The 27,016-nt window shown below is 39.4% G+C and overlaps 1 protein-coding gene across 1 annotated transcript in view; it reads left to right on the forward strand.

The window, feature by feature from the left end:
* The first annotated feature begins 4,948 nt into the window (after window positions 1–4,948).
* The window catches only part of LOC5575443 (discoidin domain-containing receptor 2), a 918,178-nt gene continuing 896,110 nt past the window's right edge, over window positions 4,949–27,016 (forward strand). The window contains 1 exon segment of the mRNA XM_021844675.1: window positions 4,949–6,847. The gene's annotated coding sequence lies outside the window, so the exon portion shown is untranslated.

Raw genomic sequence — 27,016 nt, forward strand, 5'->3', positions numbered from 1 at the left:
CATAGATCATGGATTTCCAGTGCAGATTTTGAGATTCTAGTGTAGATGCTTGTATTCCAGGATTCTGGCATTCCACTGGGAATTGTTAGATGGTAACCCAAGGATATACTGTGGGAATCATGTTGAAGTTATGTTGAAAGACAGTGCAAATGTTGTAAAAATTCTGCTGAAATAGTGAGCAAATCGTTTAAAAATACGTTGGAAATCTTACGAGAATGTTGGGATTCTTGTGAGGGCCCTGTGGAAATTGTATCTTGTAGTTAAATGGCAAACAGTTAGTAGTCCTGAGAGAATCTCATAGAAATACTTCGGCAATTTGGATTGGTCTTATTGGTAAGAGTCATGTGAGAATTCTCAGAGAATTGTGTAGAAATACTGCGGGAAATATGAACCTTATGGGAATTCCGTGCTTTTTTTTCATGAGCATCCTGGAAAAATTTCAATTGGGATTATGTGATATTCATCGATAATTCTGAGGGAATCCTGTGGGAAACCTTCAAGAGTCTTGTAAAAACAATATGTAAATACCTTGGGAATCCTGCTAAACCCTTAGTGGTTTTTATTACGACAAAAAATTATAATTATTTGTGGGCATCGTGGCCGTGCGGTTAGCGGCGTCAGCCGTTTAGGCGTATTGTGCCACGAAGCGTGGGTTCGATTCCCACTCCAGTTGGTGGAAACTTTTGGCCAAACGAAAAATTCATCACTGGACTACTGGGTGTCCTGTGTTGTCCGTTGCCTAATGTTCGTGATTGTTCAGTCTGTGCAGCCTTTGGCTGAAGACGGTGTAAATTGTCTTTTATAATATTTGTGGAATTTGTTATAAGTATGTATCCGTAACCATCTGATACCAACGAGGCTGGCGTAAAATAAAGGAGGAGAATGCGACTATTACTATATGTGTATGAATGTATGGGCAAACATTTCCACAACATTTTCACAATATTTCAACATAACTTTCACAGGATTCTCATAATATAGCCACTGAAAGCCCAAGATTCTCACAGGAATCCTAGGATTCCCATTAAACCCGCTGGGGTTCAATAATCCTCACTGGAATATCATCATCCACACTGAAATAGCAGAATCCACACTAGAATTCCAGGATTTATACTGTAATCCCAGTATCCTCACATGAAATTCAAAATCGACGCGGGTATCTCACTAAAATCCCGGAATGTATATTGGCTTCCTAGAATCTATACTGAAATTCTAGCATCCGCTTTGGAATCCCAGAATCTTTACAGGAACGCCTGGGTAGACACTGAAATCTTAGCATTCATACATAAATACCAGAATCGACACTTGATAACCAGGATACACTTTTAAGAATAATCCTTCGGAAGGGAAGTAAAGCCGTTGGTCCCGAGATGAACTAGCCCAGGGCTAAAAATCTCGTTAATAAAGATAGAAAAAAAAAAGAAAATTACTGTGGACGTAATTCTCGTTAGGACTGAATTACACATGATGTAAATGATGCAACAACACAAAAGCGTGTCCTTGAAGATGTATTGAACACAAAATATAAATTTGTACATGTTAAAGGACACGAAAACGATGGAGCTGTGATCGAAATTTCTCAAATCAGACACTAACGTATTGAAAGTTCGACACAGATTTCATTCTTATCGCTTCTTTTATGTGCATCCAAAAGACGTAAAATCACATGATATTTTGGAAGTGTGTACCGAAATTCCAGGAATAACACTAGGATCCAATTTAAAATACCAATCCACAATGAAATCCTACAATCCACAATATAATTTCAAGATCCACAGTAGAATTAAAGAATCCATACTAGAATACCAGCATTTACACCGGATCCACTCTGGAACTACAGAATCTGCACTAGAATCCCAAGATCTGCACTGGAATTTCTTTATCCATTCTGAAATATAAGAATTCACATTGAGTCTGAAAAGCATACAACGCTACATAGTGGCAGAAGTTTGAATTAAAAAATCTGTTATTAGACTGCCCTAGGGCTCTTACAACTTTGCCGAAGACACCATCCACCCATTTTATCTAAAAATTTAACGGTATTCATAAAAGTAACTGATCTCAGAATGGATCACTGGGCGTTAATGGTTTAAGACCAACCTCGGAATAGAGAACCATGTCCTTTAAAAACGGTCAAATGATCAAAATTGTTTATCTCAAAACGTTGATTTTCGAGTTACAGCGTCTTTGGTAATAGCTTGAAAGAAACGATACAAGAAGAAGATTTTTCAAAACTATACGCTTCATTTTTTAATTATGTTTTTCTCAAGAATGCTAACCCTCCGTTAGCTGTATAGCCTAGAATAATTGGTTGTGTTTCTATATGTTTTCTTGATTTTTATGTATAGTAAGATTTAAGCATTTGGCTCAATAATACAATGTCAACGTGGTTGAACTGAAAATGCTTTTTTTAGCAATCTATATTTTAGCTGAGTTGTGACGATTGAAAAATTATGTAGAAAACTACCCAGACAACCAGAAATCGCATGAAAGTTCACGTTGTGACTCGTTTATTCTTACTAATTACATCAAACCCGCAAAACACCGTGGATAAACTCGTCAAATTGATGAGTTTCCTCGCATAGAACACTTTTTTCTGAGTTCATTTATACATTTTGTTTCGTCCCGTACACTCGTACAAAGTAAATCGAATCAATCCGTAGCAGCTGTCAAATCAACATTTGTTATCATAAGTTAAGTCGCAAAAGATAACAGGTTAGTTCGGGAGAATATTAATACACTCGCATTGTATGTTATTATTCATCACATAATATATGCACGCATATCGCCTCCACTTTTGTACGTAGAAGGCCTTTTTGCGACATCTTATAAGAGAAATTTTGCACATAAAAAGCCTTTTTCTAAACTTGTGAGTGAACCTCATACTGAAGCTAAAAACTTGCAACCGTATTGTGAAATACTAATCATCCGTTTCATCAAACAAATTCGAATTCAGCTATTTGTAATCTTAATCTTAGTTTTTCATTGTAATATCAGTTGTGTAGAATAAAACCAAATTTCCAATAAAATGTTCTTGGGAAAAGCGTAAATATGTTACATCAGGAAAAAAAAAACAAAGAAGTTGCGTATCATCATCAGGTTGCCATTTCAGTTCTCATAGAAATGAACCTATGTTCCACTCACACTAGCACACTTTTCATAAAACATGCAACAGATGATTCCATTATTGTTGCATGACTTTTGTCTTGTCGCTTTGTGGGTGGAAATCGCACATATTACAGTGCCTGCAACACGAGAGAATAAAAGAGCTGACCCTGAACTGAGAGAACGAGAGAACTTACAATCGGTGCTCCGATTTGAGACACGATGCGTTTGTTGATACATAACTTTGTTCGGTCACTTCATTGATACAAAGCTTTGAGAGGTACGGTCGAAGTCAATTACTTTGTAGGGCAGTTACGGTTATGATTTGACTAAAATTGAAATCAACACTGATTAAGAAACCTTTGAAGCTTTTTGGAAATTATCAAAATGCAATACGAATTTATGATTTATGGCTTTCTCCAAAACTACATTATTTATGGATACTCTGATATCTTTCTTCAGTATCCAGAGATAAATTTTGAGTTTTGAGGATATTTTATCGATTGCTGATTGACCGTACCCTAGAATACCCTACCCGAAATACCGTAAATTCTGGTGAAATTGATCTCCGTGCCAGATGATTTCATTTCTCACTCATAATTGTTGGGAATAAACGTTGTTTGTCTGTATTGTCGAATTGTTAGTTGTGAAGTTTTTTACGTTAATTTCTTTAAAAAGAATGCATTACCATGTTCGGTGTAGTTTTGACAGCACGGTGTGCCTGAAACCGTTATTAAGGTGATATGAAACGAAGCCAAACTTCGAATTTTCAAGTGCACAAGACTGGAGAATTTGACAACAGTTCGCGTTGAAAATCAATCAAACTACTTGCTTGCTGGTGGTGAACAATGGGATAAATTTTCAACGCGGAGCGCTTTTTGGTTCTCAAGTCTCGTGCTCTTGAAAATTTGTGGTGTGGTTTCGTTCTGTAATCATCTTAACAAAAAAATGTCCACGAATTTGGCACCTATCATTCGAAAAATATGGTATTGTAGCATCTTCTCCTTTTCCCTGAATTTTGAAAGAGATTAATTTAAATGTTTTATCAATGTTTGAGTTTATCTATAGCATTTTGATTGCTAGGCTTAATAAAAGAAAATAATTTGGTTCAAATATTCAAAAATCGAAGTAAGTCATATTCATATACAATAAATCAAGATTCTTAACCATGTTAAATATTGGTTGCATGTAGGTAAAGTGTCTACCGATAACATGCGGACACTCTGAATGAGTCAATTAGTTTCAATGTCGTACTTGTTTTCCTGCTATCAGTTGTCTGAGAATGTCAAAACTATAAAAAATATATTTATAAAACGGTGAAAAATTACAAATTACGATACTTCTTCATTCAACGGTAGTTGCATCTGCACATTAAATATCAATTTTCCCTCCGCTCTGTAGTATGATTTGAGCGTGTGTGGGATGGCAAAGAGGGCGAAACATTGAGTCATCCCGTCTCGTACCGTCGCATTGACCGAACATCATCAATGGACAGCAGCGCAGCAGAGGAGTATAGTAAATTATTAATGTTTTCCTTTACATCAACTATGTTGCGATGTGGGAGAGGAGAGCGCTGTTCTCGCGAGAGAATGCCTATTATCAATGTCAAATGCAACATAGTTGCATCAGCATAATCTCTTGTCATAGCGATGAGAGCGGCGAGCAATCGGAGGCGATGCTGCGTGAGAGCGAGAGAAAGTGTGCATTTCATGCGCGTGCTCTGTTTATGCTTTGGGGATATACGATTCCCATCGGGTCGGGTTTTGCTGCGATCGTGAAGCGTGCCCGAAGCCGGTCGTTCCGCCGTTCCAGCCGGACCGAGTCGGGTATGTAAAGTCCCTTCAGTCATTCTTCGACGTTCGGTTCGTTAGGTTCAGAACTGCTGGAAAGCGAGCTCGAGTCACGACTGGTGGACATTTCGCGCGCGGTGGTCCTTCGCGGTTATACCTGCACAAATTGATCTATACAACTATACATACGTGTGCACGGAGGGTTTTAGTAATTTATTGCAAATTTGGTGTCCTGCGAGGACAAGGGTGTGTGTTTGGAACCTGTACAAAGGATTGTCCGTGTTCGTAAATCACATTGCGCCGGCAGCGAGCAGGAAGACAAGGAAGCACAGCAACAGGAGCTATCGCGAGCCTTCGGGGGCTCCGTAGTCTACTTGCAGGGGCAAACCGTCGAAGGGTAGTTAGTGGAAGAATCCTTGCTGGTTGGGGTCGATACGGTACTGTCGTGTGCTGCCCCTCCCCTCACGATCAACCAGGGAGGGCGGTATACTTTTTGTCGGGTGTATCGTTGTTATTATTTTTTAATTTGCATAAATTAAAGAACCGAGAAAATGATAAAAGTGTAACGGTTTATGGGCACTGCTCACGACAGGACAACGCAAGGAGGAAAATATTTGTGCTTCACGGCCCTCCCAAGTCCCAGTCCCGTGTGGAGTAGATTCCGGGGAGCTACTTCAATCGATATCGTGCTCGGAATTGTTTCGTGGACGACTTTGCTCAAACATCTGGCGGTGAAGTTTATGGGAAATTGCGTGAGTTAATTTATCGCTGTGGAAGGAGTGTACAGTTTTGAGTGACACATCCATCGGATTCAATTAGATGCAAAAGCCATCAACGCGGGGTCGTGAAATCTGATAGTTGTTGGTTGACCAAGACTGGCCGGAAGGTGCGATAGGAAGAGGTCAGTGCAGCCATCACCTCCAGACAACGAGGCTCGAGTCTAATTTATGTCAATATACATTACACACCCATATAGTATAAATTCCTATGAGAGCCCACTTTAGCCGTGGACGACCTCAAGTGTGTTAATGTGCTTGAAAATTGTTGTTGATGCTCCCGGTCAGGACTAGTGGCCTCGTGTAATATCAATTATAGTGCCATCGTATTAATTATATCTACGTTGACCGCAAAGTGCAACCCGAGTCAGCCCATGAGCGAAGAGCTGTAGCCGTTGTATGTGACCAGAAGTTACGCACATGAATAAATCATTCGACGCTAGTGCACACAAGAAATTTTGCCCTTTCGGAACCTCCTAGAGCGCCGAGTGTTCGCTAGAGCGTTTTGTGGCGGTGGTGACCCTGCTGTGCTAGTTGGTGCTATAAATTGATTCCAAGTGCAAAGCTTCCGTTTTGGCATAATCAGCAACGAGTCCCAAGTGTGCATGTGGTGGCGAGTGCTTAATCATTATTAGATTACGAGAAGCTGCGGTTGACCACAGAATCAGTGACCACGAAACGCGATTACGGGACCTGGCCCAAAGCGGCCGTCATTCGCTCGGAACGGAATCTTGAGGTTTTTGGTCGGTCCAGTGATAACAATCGAAGCCTACTGGGATTACTCAAGTGTCCTATCCCTCGTTCCCCGTCCAAGTGGGCATTGGAATCAATCAAGTTGACCACGACAAAGTGGGGAAAAAGAAAATTGCTCGATGAGCTGTGAAGGAATGTTTCAGTGATAAGATTATCTACTTGTGGAAATTGGAGAAGAGCGCTGCTACCGAGTTATCGAGCGCCGAGTGCGTACGTGTAAGCTTGCCATTGTGAAGTGATTGAGTGTTATGTGAAGATTTCCGATACCGATAGACCGTGGTTTTCGTGATTGTGCGATAAGCGGCAGGTCGATGAGTTATTGATTGATTTTCGGGTACTCGACTCACAGGCGAAGACGTCGCAGTAGAAGAAGAAGAACCATAACTGAAACCTGGAACAAATCACATTTCATCATAAGGCAAGGTGAGTTTCGAGTGTGGTCTTGAATGTAATTTCCCAGTGATTGTTTACCCAAACATGGCCCCGAGCTGCGTGTCTGCTTCCCATGACGGCGCGGAGAGTCGATGGTGTACTCTCGGGGAAATATTAGGAAGCAAACGATATCGGCAAATATTGACCGTCGATATTGCCGCTCGATACGTCGAAGAAATGTGTTCGGAGATCAAGATGTTCGTCGGTCGCGCCTATTTGCAATCGATTTCATTCATGGCTAATGGTGGCGAGTTTTGAAGATTATCACGTGCTGAGATTATTTGGGTCTCACCCTGACGGGGAGCGACTTAATTAGGGTTGAGTAATTGATTGAGCGGAGCTTTCGGTGGTGGTTTTGTTGGTGACTTCATCATCGATGTTTGCTTTGGACCAAATGGACTTGATTGTTAATTGCAAAGTGTTTACACAGCAGTTAATGATGTACTTAGTGACGGAGATTTCATTTGTTTTAAACTGGTGGTTGTTCCTTGAGTCGATTTAAAGAGATAATCAACTCATACGTAAATAATCTTATCTATATAACACTTTGGAAATCTGTTGAAATTAATTAAACCTGGCAAACCAGGATCCAAAGGAACCGTAAAATTAAGAGCAAGTCATCAACTCATCTTACACAATTTACTTCATGGTGGTCATTTCAAACATCTTCATTAAAAGGCTTAGCTCGCTAAGCATGAAAAAACCCAGCGAGATGTGTGTGGCACTTGTGGGGGCGCAAATGAGCATTCGTTCCATGTTACGGCGGATTCACAACATTCTTGTTGACTTTACCATCGTGTCCCATCATACTATCACTCGTTCTCCAGAAGAATAAAAATTCTGGAATTTTTAGGGTTTGATGTGCTTTATAACATCGGTGACATGGCAGATAGCATACATCACATTAACACTTCAACGGTTGCGGTGTATTTTGTACAACAATGGTAAAAAAAACTCGTTTGATGTACAGAAAGTATCAGCGTGGACGTTTTGAAGGTTAATGGAGGCATTTGTGTCGTTTTCATATAATGCCAGCATAGTTATTCACGGTGATGAAAGCTTATCAATAGGGCAGGGACACTCTCTTTAGCCATTTTGCTGCACATACTGTAGATTAACACTAGACAATGGATAAGTATAAACCAGTGGCACAGCTGAGAAACATTCATTACGAAAAGTTTCAATAGCTGAGGCGGAAATCGAACCCACACGCCACACTATGCGCTCCCCGGAGTAATACCGCATGTTACAGAAATTGAGATTTATTGTTCTCATAAAATTTATAAATGGCAAAGCATAGCATAGCTTAGATTGATTGTACATGTCAATGATTGCTACTCCGTGATTGATCGAAACTGATTCTTACCAGTTCGATCCAAATGAATGAAGGATACGCCTATTCTCGAAGTGCAATTTTAGCAAGTTTCATATTATTGATCAATAACGGCGCCGGCCATGTCCTCACAGTCAGTTGGAACGGAGAAGGAATTTTAGTGTGTTGTGATTGTTGCTTATAGAGACCGAGAATACCTCTGCATGTCCACAGTCAGCACGGGAAGGGTGTTTATTGGCGAGGGAGGAAGGTGATCTGAGAATCACCTTTGGTGATCTATGGATTAGGAGGAGGAATACGACTCTTAATTCAAAATAGTTTAGCATCTTTGTCTCGTGGTAAAAAGATAGTGGTAGATATAGGTAGAAAATTGGAAATGTACGTCGACATTTATAATGTCGAACTTTTTAAAGGTTATTCTTAGTAATAACGAAAAACTAAAAATTAATAAAATTAGAATAATATGAAACAGGAATGAGGGTTTATGTCGACACTTGTAGATGAACCATCCATAGTTTGTTAAAAAATAACATAAATTTGACGTTCACACGATTAAAATGTCTTGTCTTAAACATGAAACGAGTTCACCAGTTGATAATCTGTTCTCGACTGAACACGAATATTTTTTTTTCTTTTTTGCACATCGCCAACCAAACACTTGATTCCGCCGCTCACCTTTCAGGAGCATGTAACGGAATCAAAAGACCACACATTACTCTCTAGGACATCTATTGTACTTACTAAGTTATGAAAACTGAGAACTTGACGTTGATAGTTTGTAATTCATCAAAACATAACAATATTCTAGGGTTCATTTTCATCTACTTAGAAATTATAAATTGATCTTTACTTACTCATGCAGAATCATATGCCTAAACTCCAAGAAGTTTTTGGAAGACAGTAACTTGCACACAATTTAGGAAACGCAGTAGGCCTTGCCGTGAACGGACGTGTTTTGAACGGTTCATTAAAATAACCAAAACGGCCGCTATGGAAAGCATAGATAGCGCCACCGTAGCCTTGTGTGTTTGACAGAACAGCAATGCTGTCACAATGTTAAATCCCATATACAGTGGCTCCTTTGTTTTGATGCGGTGAGAATTGACAAAAACGATCTTCAATGATCCATTGCTCGTCACCTTTTTTTTCGCGTCCTTGATAGAACTTCTCGCGATTCCGCTGCTGGTTCGGTCGGTGCTACACCACCCCGATAGTTTTTTTTGCGTGAAATTTTGGGGAGGGATCAGCTTCTGCTTCTTACTGTTTACTGAGCAGAAAATCACAACCGTTTAAAATGTAATCAATTAAACTGTAAAAAAATATTTTTTCTCCTTTGATTGCCGGCATTTAAATGATTAAGCTATTAAAACTTAACCACAATTGCTCTGTTTATACTGCTGGCTTTTCAGGCGAATCCTGACCTTCTACCTCTCTTAGCACTTATGAGGGTGTCGCTGAGTCGGTGGCTTCTTGTTAAGTAAGTGCTACATCAACATTTCCTTCCCCTATCCCAAGTTACGGTAAAGATGGGCGTGACCAGGAATAGTAATATTCATTTTTTTTTGTAATATTGTTCAAGATTTGGCCAAGGTTTATTCGGCAGCCTTGTTCCTGAATGCAATCTGGATGAGATAATCAAATGACACATGGATGTTGCTAGTATCCAATCTAAGAAGTGTACCGTAACTAAGCTCACATTAACTTGCACACAATTTAGCCTGATTAAGAACCATTTAAATCAATATTATGCCTAGGATACTAAAAAAGCATAATTTCTCGAAATAATAAAAATAATTTCTTACAAATAGATTCCGAAAAACAAAACCTCGTTTTACGAATCGATTCAATTAACAAACCATTTAAATTTACGCACCTCATATTTAGTTCGTAAATTGAGATTACAGTGTACTTTAGCGCCACAACACAATGGACTTCCAAAATATGTATACTAGAACATAATTCATGTCTTACAGTTACTATTGGGGTTTAAAGTTTCAGATATTGTTATGCGTTCATTTTTTTCGTATGCATATTGCGATGAAAATGGGCGTTAGTTTTGAAATCCACATGGGACAAGATAAATAAGATGAACTGGTGGGAGAAAATATATAGTGTATCGTAAACTGAAGAACATAGTGAAACTATACCATTGAAAGATCTACGGCAATCAGGTTGAAGTGATATTAATTGATTGAAGCAAAAACATAAATGCGCATTATTTAAAAACGATTGCACCAAATTGCTTCATTTTTTCACAACATACTCTTATCAAATTATTGTTGCGAAAAGTGAATAATCAAACATGATAAAAAAAATCTGTAGCCTGAGGTATTTACATAGGTTATGGCTTTGTGTCAAAATATCTTCGGACCAGGAAACCATGATGATCAAATTATCAAATTGAGGCAAATTATTGAACTAGAAGAGTTTTTTTTGGGAACTTGTGAAAAAATGGTGCAACCATATTGGAAAACAAAGAAGTTACAACGATTTTAATATTTCTTGTTAAAAATTATGCTGCTAGTAGAGGAATTAATAATTGGAGATGGCAGAAGACGTTTGTGATTTATAGAAAAAATAAATGATAAATGATGCATTCTCCCGAAGGTATTTTTTAGAAATATCTGCGAAACAATAACCTACATGTCCTTAAAAGTTTTCAATTATTTATCTACTTATATCCACCATGAATGTAGTGGAGATTTTTCGAGGTTTACTCACTTTTATCAGAAACTTCTCTGAGAACTACACTGACCTGTGATTATTACAGAATGAATGATAGAAAAACATAGATTTACCTACTCTTTTCTATATTTAGCTCTAAAAATTCCATGAAAGATTTTTAATGAGAATTACAAAGACATCTTTATAGAAGTTATTTGATAAATGTTGGTATAATACAGAAGTCACACCTCCAAGAATTCCATCCATACTTCTCCGTTTTAAGGCTTATTTAAAAATTCAAATATTTTTCTGGGGATCTTCGGTAGATAATGATAACCAAAACCGGACAGTTGGCATTATAAGGAAAGTAATTATCAATGGTCATTTGTAAATATTAAGGATTTCTGATAAAATAATTTGGCCAAATTAAGATTTCCACCAATGGAAATTGATCACCGTTACCTGTAGGTATAATGTGAAAATTTATTGTTTTGTCTTGGTATACTAGGGCTATAGTAGCTTTTTTATCGTTACGCGTTTCGACCTACTTTTCTTCGGTCAGCTTCAGACGTATCAAGCTGGCTCTATTCTTTCCGTCAGGCAAGTTTATTACGCCTGACGAAAGCATTAAGCTAGAACCAGCCTGATACGTCTGAAGATGACCGTCGTATCGAAACGTAGTAACGATAATTAAGCTGCTTTGGTCCTTATTCACCGTGAAAAGCTAATAAGTTTTAACATCAAAATTTAGATTGTTGAGTTATAGGAGTAATTTAGAGATCAGTAATTATTTAATCATGTGTGGTAGTATAAAATAAACCGAAAAAGGATTACTGCTCAAGGATATAAATACTATTAAGATTAAGAATGTTTGAAAAACCTCAACCCAAAACACTTATATGCCAAAGCAGCACTTCCTTTCTTCACACAATAAAACCTCATGGTTGATCTTGCATGTGGTCATTTAGCCAAAGGGGGGTGACCCTTTTATGTCAGAGTTGGCATTTTGCATTTATATATCGCATGGCTTTCACGATGATATTGTATGCCATGGGGATTCAAGAGAAAATCCGCTACGAAAAGATCCTAGACCGACCGGGAGTCGAGCCCAGACATTTTCAGCATGGTGTTACCATGCTAAGAGGCTAAGGGAAAGAATGGAATTTGTACCAAATTCAAAAATAGCTATCAAAATTGCGAAGGCATCTTTTAAATAACACCCACACCCTACAAAATTCTAATATTTGACGGATATCGGTCAGCGAAAGAAATTATTTCAGAAGGTTAAATCAAATGTCGGATATGAAAATTCACGCATTACAACACTATAACAGTATTTTGACGACGAATTTGAAGAGTATTGAACAAAAAAATAGTTTTCTTATATGGTCGGTGTTCAGACAGACTGAACCAAGTGTTTTTTAGTAGCTTCAGGAAAGCGTACCCCAGACATTCGAAATATCAAAATATTTGCATTATTTGCTGTAATAGGGGAAGTGGTGGTAAAATGAACAGGGGTGGTAAAATGAACACCGTGCCTTTTACCGAGAACAAACAAATTTCGATAAACTTTTATCACGCACGGACGATTTAGAGCATAAATCTGAGTGTTCAAGTTCATATGTAGGTTAATTGAAGTGAAAATATCAACGAAAACTAAGATTTTAGAAAACCACGTTTGAAAATTAGAACTGACGTAACTTTTGGCTCGGAAGACTTGAGGTTTTTCAGTGAGGTTAATATCGTTATGATTTGATGTCAAATCTGATACCTTTCGAATTCTTTTTGAATGGGTTACAATCATCAATAGATGTAGTTTTGGTGGGGCAATGAAAATTTTCAGAAATATTTGTTTTGCTCACGTTTTTTGCATGGTGTTCATTTTACCACCAACCCCTGTTCATTTTACCCACATAGTACAGGTAAAATGAACATTTGCATCGCTTTTTATAGCGATGAAAATATGTGAAAATTTAGCTATTTTAGTCTGAATCCATGTCGCTGCTATAGATTACATCCCTATTTTTGATGTTGTGCGATAGAACTAAACAAATTCCTCGTTTATATATCGGAAACAAGATGATTTCCTTAAGGTGTTCATTTTACCACCCCTTCCCCTAATACATCTTATCTGTTGCAAAATATCATCGGCAAAACTAAAATTGATGGAGTTCTTCGTATATATTTAAGGGTTTATTCACAAATTCCATAACGCCAAAAATGACAATTTTTGACACCCACCCATCCCCTCGTAACGTAAGAATATTTTTTTTCAATTTTGTATGACCTGTAACGTCTTCAAGACACCCACCCACCCCCTTCAGCGTTATGAAATTTGTGAATGGGCCCTAAAGCGCCAAAATAGCATCTAGTCCGGTCTGTGAACACCGACCATACCTTCGAAGATTTGAATGATAAAAGCTGCTTATATTTATTCCTCAAACGATACGTCCAAACTTGGGCAGTGTCTGCTTATCAGTAAGAGCTCTATGAGTACTTCCTCATTTATTATTTGTGTTCTATTTTCCATCTGGCTTTTGGTGGTGTCTACCTTTCAGTTTTCCAGTCGATAAATTTAATTTGAAGATTATCGTTATTGAGCAGCAATTCCTATGAGTTCTTTTCAGCGAAAGATGATTTTATTCCATCAAAATGTGCTCATCGTGTGTTGTGTCTGTTCTAGACAACCATTTGAATTCATTTTAATTATGGACTAAACTAAGAGTGTATAGATTGTAATAAATTAACCTGATTCATAAATCACCTCCACTACCCATGGGAGCCTCCCTCAAGCCCATCACACGGCAACATCCCCACCACCGTGACAAATCAATCGCGGAACGGAATCACGTCTCGGCGGTGATTGCTTCTGACTGCTTCCGTGAGTTCTGTTCTTACCAAATGACAAACAGACCCCGCACTCGATTGCACCCATAAATCATCGTTTCCTTTCGTTGTCATCGTTAAGTGATGATCATCAAAGACGAATCTTCTCTTTTTTGTCTCGTCGTCATCTTCGTCACGACAACGTTTTGTTCAACGGCTTGTCTTTATATTGTTCGGACACTTTTTGTTCTCAATTGATAAAGATTTCCGCGCCGCGGTGCGACATTCGAATCGACAACTTCGAAGGCATTTGGATGGATTGTGGAACCTATGTTCTATTACCATAAAATCTTTGTCTTTGGTTTTGTAATGGGGTGAAAGGAAGACACCCACTGCATAAAAAATGGTGACACAAGCAGTCTCGGCAGTGAGGAGCAATTCACCAAAAAGGAAGAGTATAATTGAGCACGAATAAACAGTATGATTGCGGGAAGAGTAATCGTTCGTTTTCGGTTGCTTCTTTGCTGACGGGACCACTTCTTTTTTTCTCCCGGGTACAAGACCATCCCGCATGCTCCGGCAGACATCCATCGTTTGTCGTCGAGGTTCAAGGCGGTCGATATCTCAATTTTTCAATCATTTTCTTTTGCTGCGAGCTGTGATTGTTTTTTTTTTCTCCTGTTCGTTGAAACGGGTTCAATCGGTCGTGATATTGTCGGTTATCGTATAATTCAATTCAAGAAATATGATTTAAAGCGTTTTGTTCTGAATTCGTCACAGCATTTAGGGCGTTTTTCACCAATTCTTTTACCTCTTATTATTGATTCTTTTAAAAGAGAAAGTTTGAAGTTTTTGACGTGAAGCTTTGAACACTCCCCTTACATATAGGACTTAAACCAAAATATTCGGTTGAACAGTCTAGAACAAATTTATTTGTGACTGATTTCTTGAACAACCTTTGGGAGAACTCTTTGGGGTTTACTTCCCTCAAAATTTATATGACAAAATTACCACCCATAGACCATTTTAGTTTTAGCACGAATGTTTAACTCTACATGTCCCAAGCAAGATTCTAATGACTTGGAGTGTTTTCCAGAGATTTTCAGGTTTTTACATCATTAATTGTTGTTCTAATGATACTTATGAGGTACCCGGATACGTTTTTCTTGTTCATAATCCTCTGAAGCTCTACTCGGACGAAACTGTTGTTTTCGTTCCTTTGCCATTGCGTCTCACCTTCGACGGAGCCTGTTTCTCAGCTTAGTTTCCTCGAGCACTTCCAATTAACTGAGAACTTTCTTTGCCAATTGGTCATTTTTACATATGTATGCATATCGTGTGGTAGGTTTGAAGATATTATATGTCTTGGGAAGTCGAGAAATTACCAATTCGAAAAGATCCTCGACCGGTGGGATTTGAATCCATGACCCCCAACTTCTTTTTCTTCTTAGCATTAACGTCCTCACTGGGACTGTGCCTGCTTCTCAGCTTAGTGTTCTTACAAGCACTTCCACAGTTATCAACTGAGAGCTTTCTTTGCCAAAGTTGCCATTTTAGCATTCGTATATCGTGTGGCAGGTACGATGATACTTTATGCCCAAGGAAGTCAAGAAAATTTCCTAACGAAAAGTTCCTGGACTGACCGGGTATCGAACTCAGACACCTTCAGCATGGCTATGCTTTGTAGCCTCGGACTCTAACCACTCGGCTAAGGAAGGCCATTTAGCCTCCGACCTCCAACATGGACTTGCTGAATAACTGTGTGTTTACCTCTATGGCTATCTGAGCCCAAGCGATACTGTCCTTTTTCGATCGGTGGACAGGTGGCGCTTAAGGACTTGATACTCACGACACTTCTGGAGGATTTGTCGCGCGGTAAAGATTTGGATGTAGAAGAATAAGCTAAGATAGCGACTCCTCTCCTTTGGTTGAAGCATTGAACATCTTCCTTGAGGATGAGCCCGATGGGAGTCATCCCGGCTATGATGCACACCCCGAGCAGAAGAAAATAACTACTGAATACCAAATTGAGGTATTCCATACCAGATAATTTCCAATACTTACAACATGAATGAGGTATGAATGAGCCCTGCATAAGAGGTAAAATACCTCAAATAATACCTTCAATAGCTGTTCAATACCTCAATGAAGTATTTTTAATGGTTTTAAAGTTTTTTTTTCAATACCATTATAATACCAAATTGTGGTATTGACAACTGAACAATACCTAATTTTGGTATGATACCAAAATATGGTATGCATAAGTTATTGGGGAGTTATTTGTTCCTCCTCGGGACGGCCTCTTTAGATACCGTTCGGTATTCACTTGCTACTCTTAAGCACATTATCCTGTACGTGCTTAGGTTTCTGCTCGTTGTAAGCACTTATTTACAAGATTGGTCTTCCATACCTCCAGTCCTAGTTTCCTAGACTTCACCCATTCCTTAGCTATGGAAATAGAGTGCGCTGCTGTCAACTCCACTTGATTCACCATAGTCCACTAGGGTAATATCGTCGTCGAAGCCAACAATCTTAACACCCGTCGGTAGGGGCAGCCTCAGTACGTCATCGTACATCGTATTCCATAACAGTGGGCCCAGGATTAAACCTTGAGGTACTCCCGCGGTAATTCGAACGCTTTTCTGCCCATCAAAAAAGCTTTCTAGAAGCTTACACAACTGCATCGTAGTCACTATGGATGTGAAGAATGCGTTCAACAGCACAAGCTGAGCAGCAATTATTTACACTGCGCACTTCATCGGTAACGGATACCGCTCCTTTAATGCTCGATTGCCACCTTAGCTGTCGGAACGACCAACTGGATAGCGTCCAGAGTAGATTTACTTTTCCTGAATCCAAAAGTTGTTGTTAGAGTTGTTAGAGTATAGATCGAGTCCCAGTGCATTATTTGACGCGAATGATTGCACGACTTCTAACAGCTCTTCGTTCGTCTCCCTCGCCACCTCTTCTCCTTCATCTGCCGCATGTGGCGCTGGGAGCCATGGGCTTGTGAGATTATGCGGGAATAGTAGTAGCTCGGGCGACTTCTCTAGTGGCGCCATGGCATCGTTAGTCTTAGCCAATACCACTCTGTAGGCAATACCCTATGGACACGAGATGGCATTCTGGCATAGACTATTGGAGCATGCCCGTTTTTGTGTGTTTTTGATCGCTATGAGTATAACCGTCATCAACGAGATAGTTCATGGTACCTAAAAGGTTAGGACTACAAAACGTCACATCGATAATCGATTCTGCACCATTTCTGTGGAAGGTACTCACTGTACCCACATTTTCCAGCTCTACGTGTAATGCGGCCAGGGATTCCAACAATAGCTGACCTCTTTGGCTGGTGCAGTGGCTATCCCACTACACTGCCCATGCATTAAAGTCGCCAGCTATCACTATTGGTTGCCGATTAGCTAGTTTGGCTATCATCCTGTCGACCTTGTGGAAAAATTCCTCAATCGACCACCTTGGGGGCGTGTAACAACTGCAATAGAACACGCCGTTGATTTTTGCTATCGCACAACCGTCATTTGAGATAGAGACTACTTTTTGGATTGGATATTGAAGACGAAGCAACCCGATGCAACCGTTATTCAAGTCGCAGTAGCTGTGAAAATCCTACAACGATTTGGAATGGTCGTGCAAAACTCCGATGGAAAAAGCACTCCAATTGAAGCGTGACGGACCATATACCAACGAACCATAAAGAGAGCTTTTGGGTAGCATAATGTACACCATGCTATGTGTTCGTCCAGACATCTGCTATCCGGTGAGCTACATGGGACGGTTCCAGCAGAATCCAACTAATCAACATTGGCAATCATTGAATCGGATCGTATGTTACCTGCAAGGAAAAATGGGGCTCTGTCTGAAATTCAAGCGTGACGAAAATGCAGCACAACTGGTTGTATTTGGCAGATAACGAGGACCGAATGTCGGTGAGTGGCTTCATATTCAAGGTATTCAATGCTACCGTATCATAGCAAAAAGCAAACGACAGTAACGACATCTTCAAGCGAAGCAGAGTACGTCGCTCCGAGTGCTACAGCATCAGATGCCATCTGGTTGACGGGGATACTAGAAGATTTGAACATTACAGTGAAACCCGTTGTCATTCACGAAGATAACCGGGGCTGCATTGGTATGGCGAAGAATCGCGAGACGAAATGCAGCAAACATAAAGAAACATCATTTTATTCGTGACCACGTAGAAGAAATACGATTACTGATCGAGCCGGTGAGCACCCAGGATCAACTTGTGGATGTATTCACCAAGGCGCTAGATACTTCCCGTTTCCAGGAACTGCGACGTAACCTCGGACTAAACGATTGAGAGAGGGTGAATACCTCAAAGAATGAAGACGTGTTTTTCCAAATCTTGAACCTAAACTTATAAAAGATATCGCCCTGACGTCCCTATAGCTGCTAGCTGTTGACACTAACCGCCACCCAGTTCCCGTTGTTATGCGTTGTTGTCCGCTGGTATGCGGAATGGGTCCGATAGTAACACCAAGTCCGTCTTGGTTTCCGAGACTGGCTGCCAAAGCAGCTACTGGTCTGCATCACAGTGGTTTAAATTTAACTGTGTTATTTTCGTTTAAGCTGCTTTGATACTCCGCTTGTGCCCGGACATTTAGGCCCGCCCGTTAAGTGTCCGTGGTCTGCTCTGTCGACACATATTAGGCACTTAGCGACCTGCTTACAATCGCTTGCCCTATGGCCTTCGGTGCCGCATTTCGTGCACATCTTACTTCTGTCGGGACCATTGCAATTCGTGATTGTGTCGCTTCTGTCGGTTGTTTGTCTCTGAAAACGCTCTTCGAATTATTTGATTTGCTGTTTAAATGTACAAGTAGAATCCGTTAAACCGTTGTGAAAGTACAGTTTTTGTGAGGCTGCATCATCATTACGAATAAAATCCTACAAATTGACTGCCGTTTTCGCGATTAAAGTGGAAATAGATTGTTCGACTTGTCTCGCCATGGATTGTAAAAAGTGCTACCTCCCCGTCAACACAAAAGATCAGCAGTACATTTACTGCAATGGTTTGTGCGCCGCAGTTCATCACGCTATTTGTGTTGGATTAAATACAGTTCAACTTGCTGCTGTATCACCGCCAAACAAGAATAGTTTATGGCTGTGTGACGAATGTCTGGTTGAATTCGTTCGATGGAGAAAAGAACGGTGTGAAACGGAACCTGTATCAATCGCATTAGCACCCGATCCAGAGCCGAAATGCGTACTTGAACGTGACGTAGAAGATCTGAAGTCCAAAGTGGAAACCATCCTCTCGATGCTTGCTTCACATGCGGATTCTGTGGTTCGACACTCGACTCCAACCTCGTCGATAGTATTTGATGACACGGTAAAAGGATCGAACCTAATCAGTGAAACGTCATATGCACCTGGTCGGTTATCGGAGTCAATTGGCGGAGATGATAATTTCGATCTGCTGCTAACTAATATCAATGCAACGGTTTCGGAAGAAGATGTTCATGGTTTGTCGATGTTTAGGAGCCCGTGATAACGAGTGCAACAATGTTAAGAAACTGGTTCCGCGGTGGGTCGACTGTAGTACGTTGGATTTCGTCTCGTTCAAGATCGTTCTTGACCGGAAATGGAAGCCTGCAGTGATGATGTCGTCTACTTGGCCGAAAAATATCAAATTTTGTGAATTAAAGCGAAGACTTTGTACGTGGAAACCCGACGATATGTAATTTTGCTACGAAATTGTACTTAGTATGATGTTTTAGGATTATGATGATATGTTTAGCCTCTCTTTTTGTTATCTGTGTCGATGTGTATTAAGCAGTAATATTTGATGTTGTCTGTTATTAGAATAGTACATTCAATTAGACTCATAAGAAGTCCGTTGAATTAAATATCAATAAAATAAAAAATAAAATAAAATTCCACGACTTATGGTCCTTCACGAAACACTTGAAGCAAACTTCAGGAGGCAGTTGTATGATCAGCCGACAAAGCGACCAGCCTACTATGAGTATGCCCAAGTTCTTCACTTTTTTGGCCTCTGCAACCGGCAGCCTGATCGCCACCATCTGGGTACCCTGCGGGCCCTTTCTAAGGTTGATGGCCTTACTGGCTACGTCGATGTCACACTGCTCTTGGAGGGCATCCGAGACCTCCGCTGCATCGGTGACCTCATCCAGATTTTTACACTGGAGAGTCGCTTCTGCAGTCAGGGATCTTACATCAACCTCGTCGACAAGTACTTCTTGTGCCAGTTATTTATATGCTGCACACTTTTGCTTGGATCATTTCACCAATCCTAGTCCGCCGTATATCGTATTTAGAACCTCGGCGTATTTCACTTCCTCCGTTTTGATAACGAGGGCTTCACCTGAATTTTTTCGTTTCGCTGTTTTCTGTTTATCATTTTCCTTGGGCTCCGTTTTCGGTTTCCTTCTTTCTTTCTTTTTTCCGACTCGTATCCACGGGTTGCTGTTATCTTGCGCCTGTGGTTCCTGTGGATGCTCTGCATGGTTCAGGCTATCCCGTGGCTCTTTTTTTGGCTTTCTTGGTCTTAGGCTTGGTTTTGGCCTCTTCACCGTTGCTATGTCCTTTTGATCGTGGAGCTTGGCTCGTGTCAACTTTTCCGCTATGGAGGACTGCCGCGTAGGTTACTTTTCCCTTAGCATCCATAGGTCTTTTCGCCACGTATTCATCCTTGGAAGGTCCTCTCTTTCGCATCGCGTATCGAATAATAGCATATTGGCGTTGCCTGTGAAGGAAAACATTTCAGTCTGACAGTGTCTCTTTCGCCTTCTACCTTGCTAAGTTTTGCCTTGGCTTTCTCTTAGTCCTGCTTTGCAGCAATGACTTATTGTCACAATTTCAGTAGACTTGTTTTCAAGTCTTTGCTGATATTGCTTTTACTTTTTACAAACTCATTAATTATATCGAGTTGCTCAGCAGCTACCTGCATTTTCGGAAGCTAATCCCTGTTCCAATCCATGGCCTCGATTAGTCCCGGGTCATCGGTCACCTCACATGATGCACTGAAGCGGCCAGTGCCTGCCGTCGTCACAGTGTCTAGGCTTTGACCCACACTGTTCTCACTAAAGTCTATGTTGGTCGCCTCCTTTCTTGGCGGAAACCTTAGCCGGTTACTGATGGGTCCAAAAGCCTCTCCTTCACATTCCACTAGTTGTTTGTTTTGGTTGATCATCTCTTATGGGTCTCCCCAAGAGCCGCTTTCCATCTCCGCTGGAATAGTCGCCTTTATGATCCCATAGTTATATATGCATGCAGGGAGGCCATGCTAGGGTTGACATAGTCCTTTATGGTGTACTATGTTCAGAGCCGGATCGGCGCAAGTCAGGTAATGGCATCTGAGCCTACTTCCGCTCAGTTGGAACAACTAAGCGACGGATGTGGAACTTACTCTAAGGCCTGTCACGGTTTTACTGGACGGGGTCAGCCTGTGCCATTAGCCCACTCGCCATTTCGGGCCAGTGTCACCCGACCCTACTAAGGGAGTAGAACGTCGCCGCTGTTAGTATCAACGCATATTATCCAGCACATATACCGTTACTTATCCTTAGTCGTGCGCTGCCAGTATACATAATTGGGCCCGTACTAGCGTTGGTCCCAATATGCTCGAAGCACTCCTACTCGTAGTTCCATGCCTTATCCGTTTGTATCGCGACCAGTATGCCATAATCAGGATCTTACTGGTATCAATCCTGATATGTCGATTGACACTCCTGTAAGTTTGGGCTAGTGTGATTTGGTACTTTAAGGGGCACCGGTCGCTTTAACAGAGTTACATACGGTATTTTGTGGTTTTTATGAAGGTTCATCAGAGCCCGCACTCTCAAAAATAATGAAAATTACGCTGCACGTAATTCTGGTTATGACTGAATGATACATGATGTAAGTGATGGAACGACACAAAAACGTGTCCTTGAAGATGTATTGAACAAAAAATATAATTTTACATGTTAAAGGACACGAAAACGATATAACTGTGATCGACATTTCCCGAATCAGACACTAACGTATTTTATAATGGACACAAATTTACGTCATTCGGCTCGCTTCTTTTATGTGCATCCTAAAAGACGTAAATCACATTATTTTTTGGTACTGTGCACTGTAAACACAGATAAAAATATTTAAATTCCAATGTAGTGTAAACTGAGGCATAGAGTAAATTTAAACCAAATTCATCTATTTTACGGCATTTCATTTAGTATTCAACCAAAGATGCAGGATCGTGTAAATTGAAAGTGCATTTGATTGAAAAATAATCGATTTATCGTTGACATTTCAGTTTATTTTGATGCTCCAAATATGTGCATGAAAATAAACTTAAATTTACAACATATTTTTAGCTGTGAACTCCATCACATCCTGGGCAACTCCCCACCTCGCAGAGGTCCTGGGGAGGGGGTCCGTTAAGCCCCTGAACTTTCGTCCCTGCGGAAGCATAACCATTTTCAACTCATGATTTCTTTTTTGAGAGCTTTTGCCTCTCTGCATACTGTACCGCGTTCTTCTCTTTATATTTCTATGCGGGTGCGTTGCAATCAATTCGAACCACCACTGCCCATAACTGCAAAACAGTCACAATCGACATTTTTACAAATTGGAGTTAATAACATGAAGGGTCATCAAATGATAAATATTTTCGATCAACTTACTGAAATCTGTGAGATTGTTCTAGAAAATTCGAAAAAAAAATACTAAGTTGATTTATCACATTGGTTATAATAATCGCATAACAGTCACATTGAGATTATAAATGAACCTCGTAATGTTATAGCAATGAAATTACTATCAGAATTATTTTCTGACAATTCACCTAGTGTGCGATATGAGCTGTACAAAATATCAGCCTCAAATAAGCACTTTTGAGTTCCTGGTAATTTTTAGAAAGTTCAGTTCCCTCCCATACTGCCATAAAATGCACACTTTGTATTCCATTTACTCAATGCCTACTTTTGTCGAATGTTACAAATATGCAGTAATGGGCAAACCAGTACACCGGCGACCTGTTCTCTCTGGGATGGACTTTTCTCTGCATGGAAGCATCACACGCTCGTGATATCACAGCGTTTCCTTCTAAACGTTCCTTGCGTCTGTCCTCAATACCGGACGATGCCTTCCATTTTCTTGTTTGTACTCCTTCTTTACATATACAACGTTCTTCTGGATATCTCACATTATACCAGCCTTCTTCTTCAGCTCTTCTAGGGTTACCATATTTGCTCTAACAAAAAAAAGAGTACATTTTTGTCAACTCTCTAAAAGAGTGCAAAAGAGTACATTAAGCCTATCCTCAAAAATCCGAAATTCAGTTTTCGTAAAGTGTTTGTTTGTTTTTTATGTTAATTATTTTCAGTTTTTTTTTTTCAAAATTTTCAAACCGTCGTTGAAAATAAAAATGTTGAAATAAATGACTAAAGTCGAGTCTAGTACCCGACACTGAAGATATATACGTTTATATTGAAGAATACAAAGTGGAATCAAATGGTACAGTACTGGATTCGATTTATTAATTTATTTATGGGTACCGCGTGACACTGTGATCAATTTCATCCGAATTTACGGTATTCCACTAAACAAAAATGTAGAGCTATTTATTTGAATAATTAAGAAGCCCTGTTTTTTTGTTTTCGATTTGTCTAATCTTACGGAAGAAATAGCATCTTCAATTCTTACATTTGCCCGGATTTCATTTTGGTGATCACCAAAATTGAGACCATGCTACGGAAAATTTGAAATTTAATGCTCATGTAAAATTCAAAAATATTCGAAAAATCGACCAAAATACAGGAATAATTTGCCAAATAAACGCTCTACATTTTTAATTTTTTTCAAATTGTTAATTATATTACCGCTTTGAATTGCAAATCCTAATATCCTTTTACACTTTGTTGAAATTATACTTCAAATGTATCAAATAAGCTAATTTAGAAATGCTACCGCCCAAATTATGCAAAATTTCGTCAAACTTATAATCAGAACAATTTTTGCATTTAAATATAAATTATTGAGCTTGTCTAACGGGCACCAATTTATATTTTTCTCTTAGGTTGGACGGAATTCAATGAAATTTTGTGATTTTCATGACTACTGCAGCCAACATTGACTCCAGATGAATAGATTTCTAAAATATTCTTATTAATGGCGTACATATCCGTTAATGTTATTCCACGTGCAAATAGCTTTCAATTTTTTGTGATATTCATTTTCAAAACAAAAATTGATTCATGTGGCATGCATGTTAATACTATATGTATAAAAATATGCGTTTGTAAAAGAATACAGAAAAACCAAGGAGATTGAGAAGAAACTTCTATTTTAAACCTTTTCTTTGAAAAGCATATCAACCAGTGTCTTTGACTAAAAATTCGCAAGAGTTTTGTTCTAAAAGTTTAAAAGCTGGAGGATGTTTAAGGTATTATATATTTCTTATACTCCCAAAACTTAATTTTGAAAGTTTACCTGCTTTAAAGTAATATCTGATTTGATCAGTAATTATGAGAGATATGCCGAAAAAGAGTACACTTGATCCCATTTAACAAAAAGAACAGTACACAATTTTTTAGACCACAAAAGAGTACATGTACTCTAAAAAGAGTACGTCCGATAACCCTAAGCTCTTCTGTTGATCCTTCTCCTCACATGGTCAGAAAGTGGACAGGACACTTCTCTTCTTCTCGTTTTCGTTCAGCTGCAGCTTCTCTTGGATCTCCTGCTACTCCTGAGTGTGGCGATGGACTCGCGACTTCAGTGGTAGGTAAACTCACTGGAGAAGCCTAGAGTATCAAACGCATTCGTTTGCAGTGCGGCGCTAATAGCAAATGAGGAACAGCCTAATAATTTGTAGTTCTAGTGATCGTTGACCCCGATCGTTTGGCCATTGACCTATCTTCATTAGTGACGTAAATCGCCTTTTCTCTGTCCAGAACATAAAACAGTGTTGCCAATATTTGATCTATTGTAGTGAACTGTCACATTATGGTCTTATATGTCGTTACCCCTATAGCCACCCTTCTGTTTGATTTAACGCAGCTCTAGTGATGACAAGCGACACTTTATTCGTTCTTTGGGTGCCCTAGTAAAACAACGTTCATTCACTGATATATGTGCTCTATGGGAAGAAATAAAATCGTGTGACACTGTGATCAATTTCACCGGAATTTACGGTATTGGAAAAAGTGTAACAGAGGGCGTGTGCAAGTTTCTCAGGGGAAACAAAAACAAACTGTGTATGACGAGACTATGTGAGTGTTCGTGAAGTCAAATGTCACTAAATTCTAGTGTGCAGATTAACCTTAGAGGTAGTATGTGGGCCCTTTACTTCTCTTTATTCTCGTATTATACCACCAATTCTGTATGTTTAAACATTTTGTAATAAAGGGCCTGGAATTACTTTTTCTTTGATTTTTTGAATAAAAGTACATCGGCATCAGATCAAAGGGGTTATCTACAAGTATATTTGTTTTAACATGACTAGGTTTCTTTCATTCGATTGTCCAAACTAAGATTGACAGTTTACGCAAGGCTAAACGTTTGCAAAAGTACCATCGACAACAAGTGCCCTAAGTACAATTAATGTCCTAATGAGTCGTCGTCCTGAGCAATCAAACGAATTCCTTCCAATCCCTCTCACGCACATTAAAATTTATTGTACATAGGAAACGCTCGGCTTTACAGCACATTGTCTGCATTTAATCATCTGGAAACGGAAGAGGCACGTGGCACGTGTGTAAAGTGAAATCATCGTCGGAATTTCCGTTCCACCCAACTTCTCGTTCGGAATCAAAGCGAGCAAGAGCACTACCATTAGAGGATAGAGCGAGAGAGGAAATGCATGGGATTCATGGTTGCTCCTTCCGTCGCATCTTCGTTGTTTCCAATTCTTATGTTTTTTGTTGGGGAAAGAGCCATCAAATTGAAATAAACAAAACGTAACGAAAAACCTCTGTTTAACATCACCGCGACGACATCACGACTCGCCGACTGAAACGTTACCGTGAATACAGTATGGGCCATAAAAAGTGCGAACTTGTGCAAAATTCATTGAGCTCAGATATGAGTTGTTTTCTTATAAACAGTTTGAAATCATGTCCAAAACTGAAAACATAGTCTAAAACAGATTAGATAAACCAACTGCTGAATAAAATGTATGATTAGTTTTTACTATCCATATTAAAACTACCATAAAACTACTATACGATGATTTTCGCATTTTTATTGGACCAAACTGTATGATCGAGCATTCGTTCCTATCGCAGAAACACAGGAACAAATCGTAAATTAATTGAATAATTTCATTATGACGAGCAACGACAACTTCCCACAACCAGACGCAAGACCGGACGATCGTTTTATGTTTGATATTGGTGCTGTAACGTGGTTGTTAAGGTGGGACCTGTGCTATTCCCTGTTTAAACATCGCTTTAAACACCATCATTTCATCATCATCATCATCTTCGTTCGGTTTAAGGTGCTGTCTGGCGTTTGTTTCATGTCTTTTCGTCTATTAAACCTTTTCCTCTTCATTTGATGTTTGGGTTTTACAAGATTGTTCTTCGTCACTTTTTTTTTATTTTATTACGGCCGGGATGTTCTTAAAGCCATCGTTTTGGCTGTCATAAATTTGCCCATATTTGAATGTAACTTTTTTTTACGACTTTCCACTTCCAAAGTCGTAAACATATCATTGTGTAAATCGTCTTCTTGTGGTGAAGTTGATAAAATTCACACGCAGTGGCGGTCGAAATGATGGTTGGGGTGGGTTCGGGATGCAGACGAAACTGCGAAAAATTATGACGTAAATATGCGAATGGGGGACTGATGGTTGATTTTTGAAAGGCAAAGTTTTTACGATGCTCACACAATCTGGATTATGGCGGATTATGACTTCGATAAGTTTTAAGCTGTAACAAATCTACGTTACCAAATGGCTGCTTTGCTGCAAACTTCATTTAACCCGTAAAGACCCAGGACGATGACATTTTCTTAAAATGCTATATCTTTAAGTTTCTTCAACCAACTCGTGTTGCAAATATTCTGGTAGAACTTGTAGACATTGAAGCTCTCATCAATGGAGTACTTTAAATAAATAGTATTATGGAAAAATATAAAAAAAATCTTCCCATTTATGTGTGTAGGTTAAGTAGGCCCCAAACTAAAGATTGTATTGGTAGTAGTGCAATAAAAGTATGATTAAATACACAGGATTCTAAAAAATAATTTTAAAAATGTTTGAAATTCTCCTTTAGCGTTGGCAAAAAATAATATTTTTGTGTTAAAAAAAATTGTGCCTACTAATATTAAAGAAATATGAAGTT

This window comes from Aedes aegypti, chromosome 2 (assembly GCF_002204515.2).
Source record: "Aedes aegypti strain LVP_AGWG chromosome 2, AaegL5.0 Primary Assembly, whole genome shotgun sequence".
Lineage (NCBI taxonomy): Eukaryota > Metazoa > Arthropoda > Insecta > Diptera > Culicidae > Aedes > Aedes aegypti.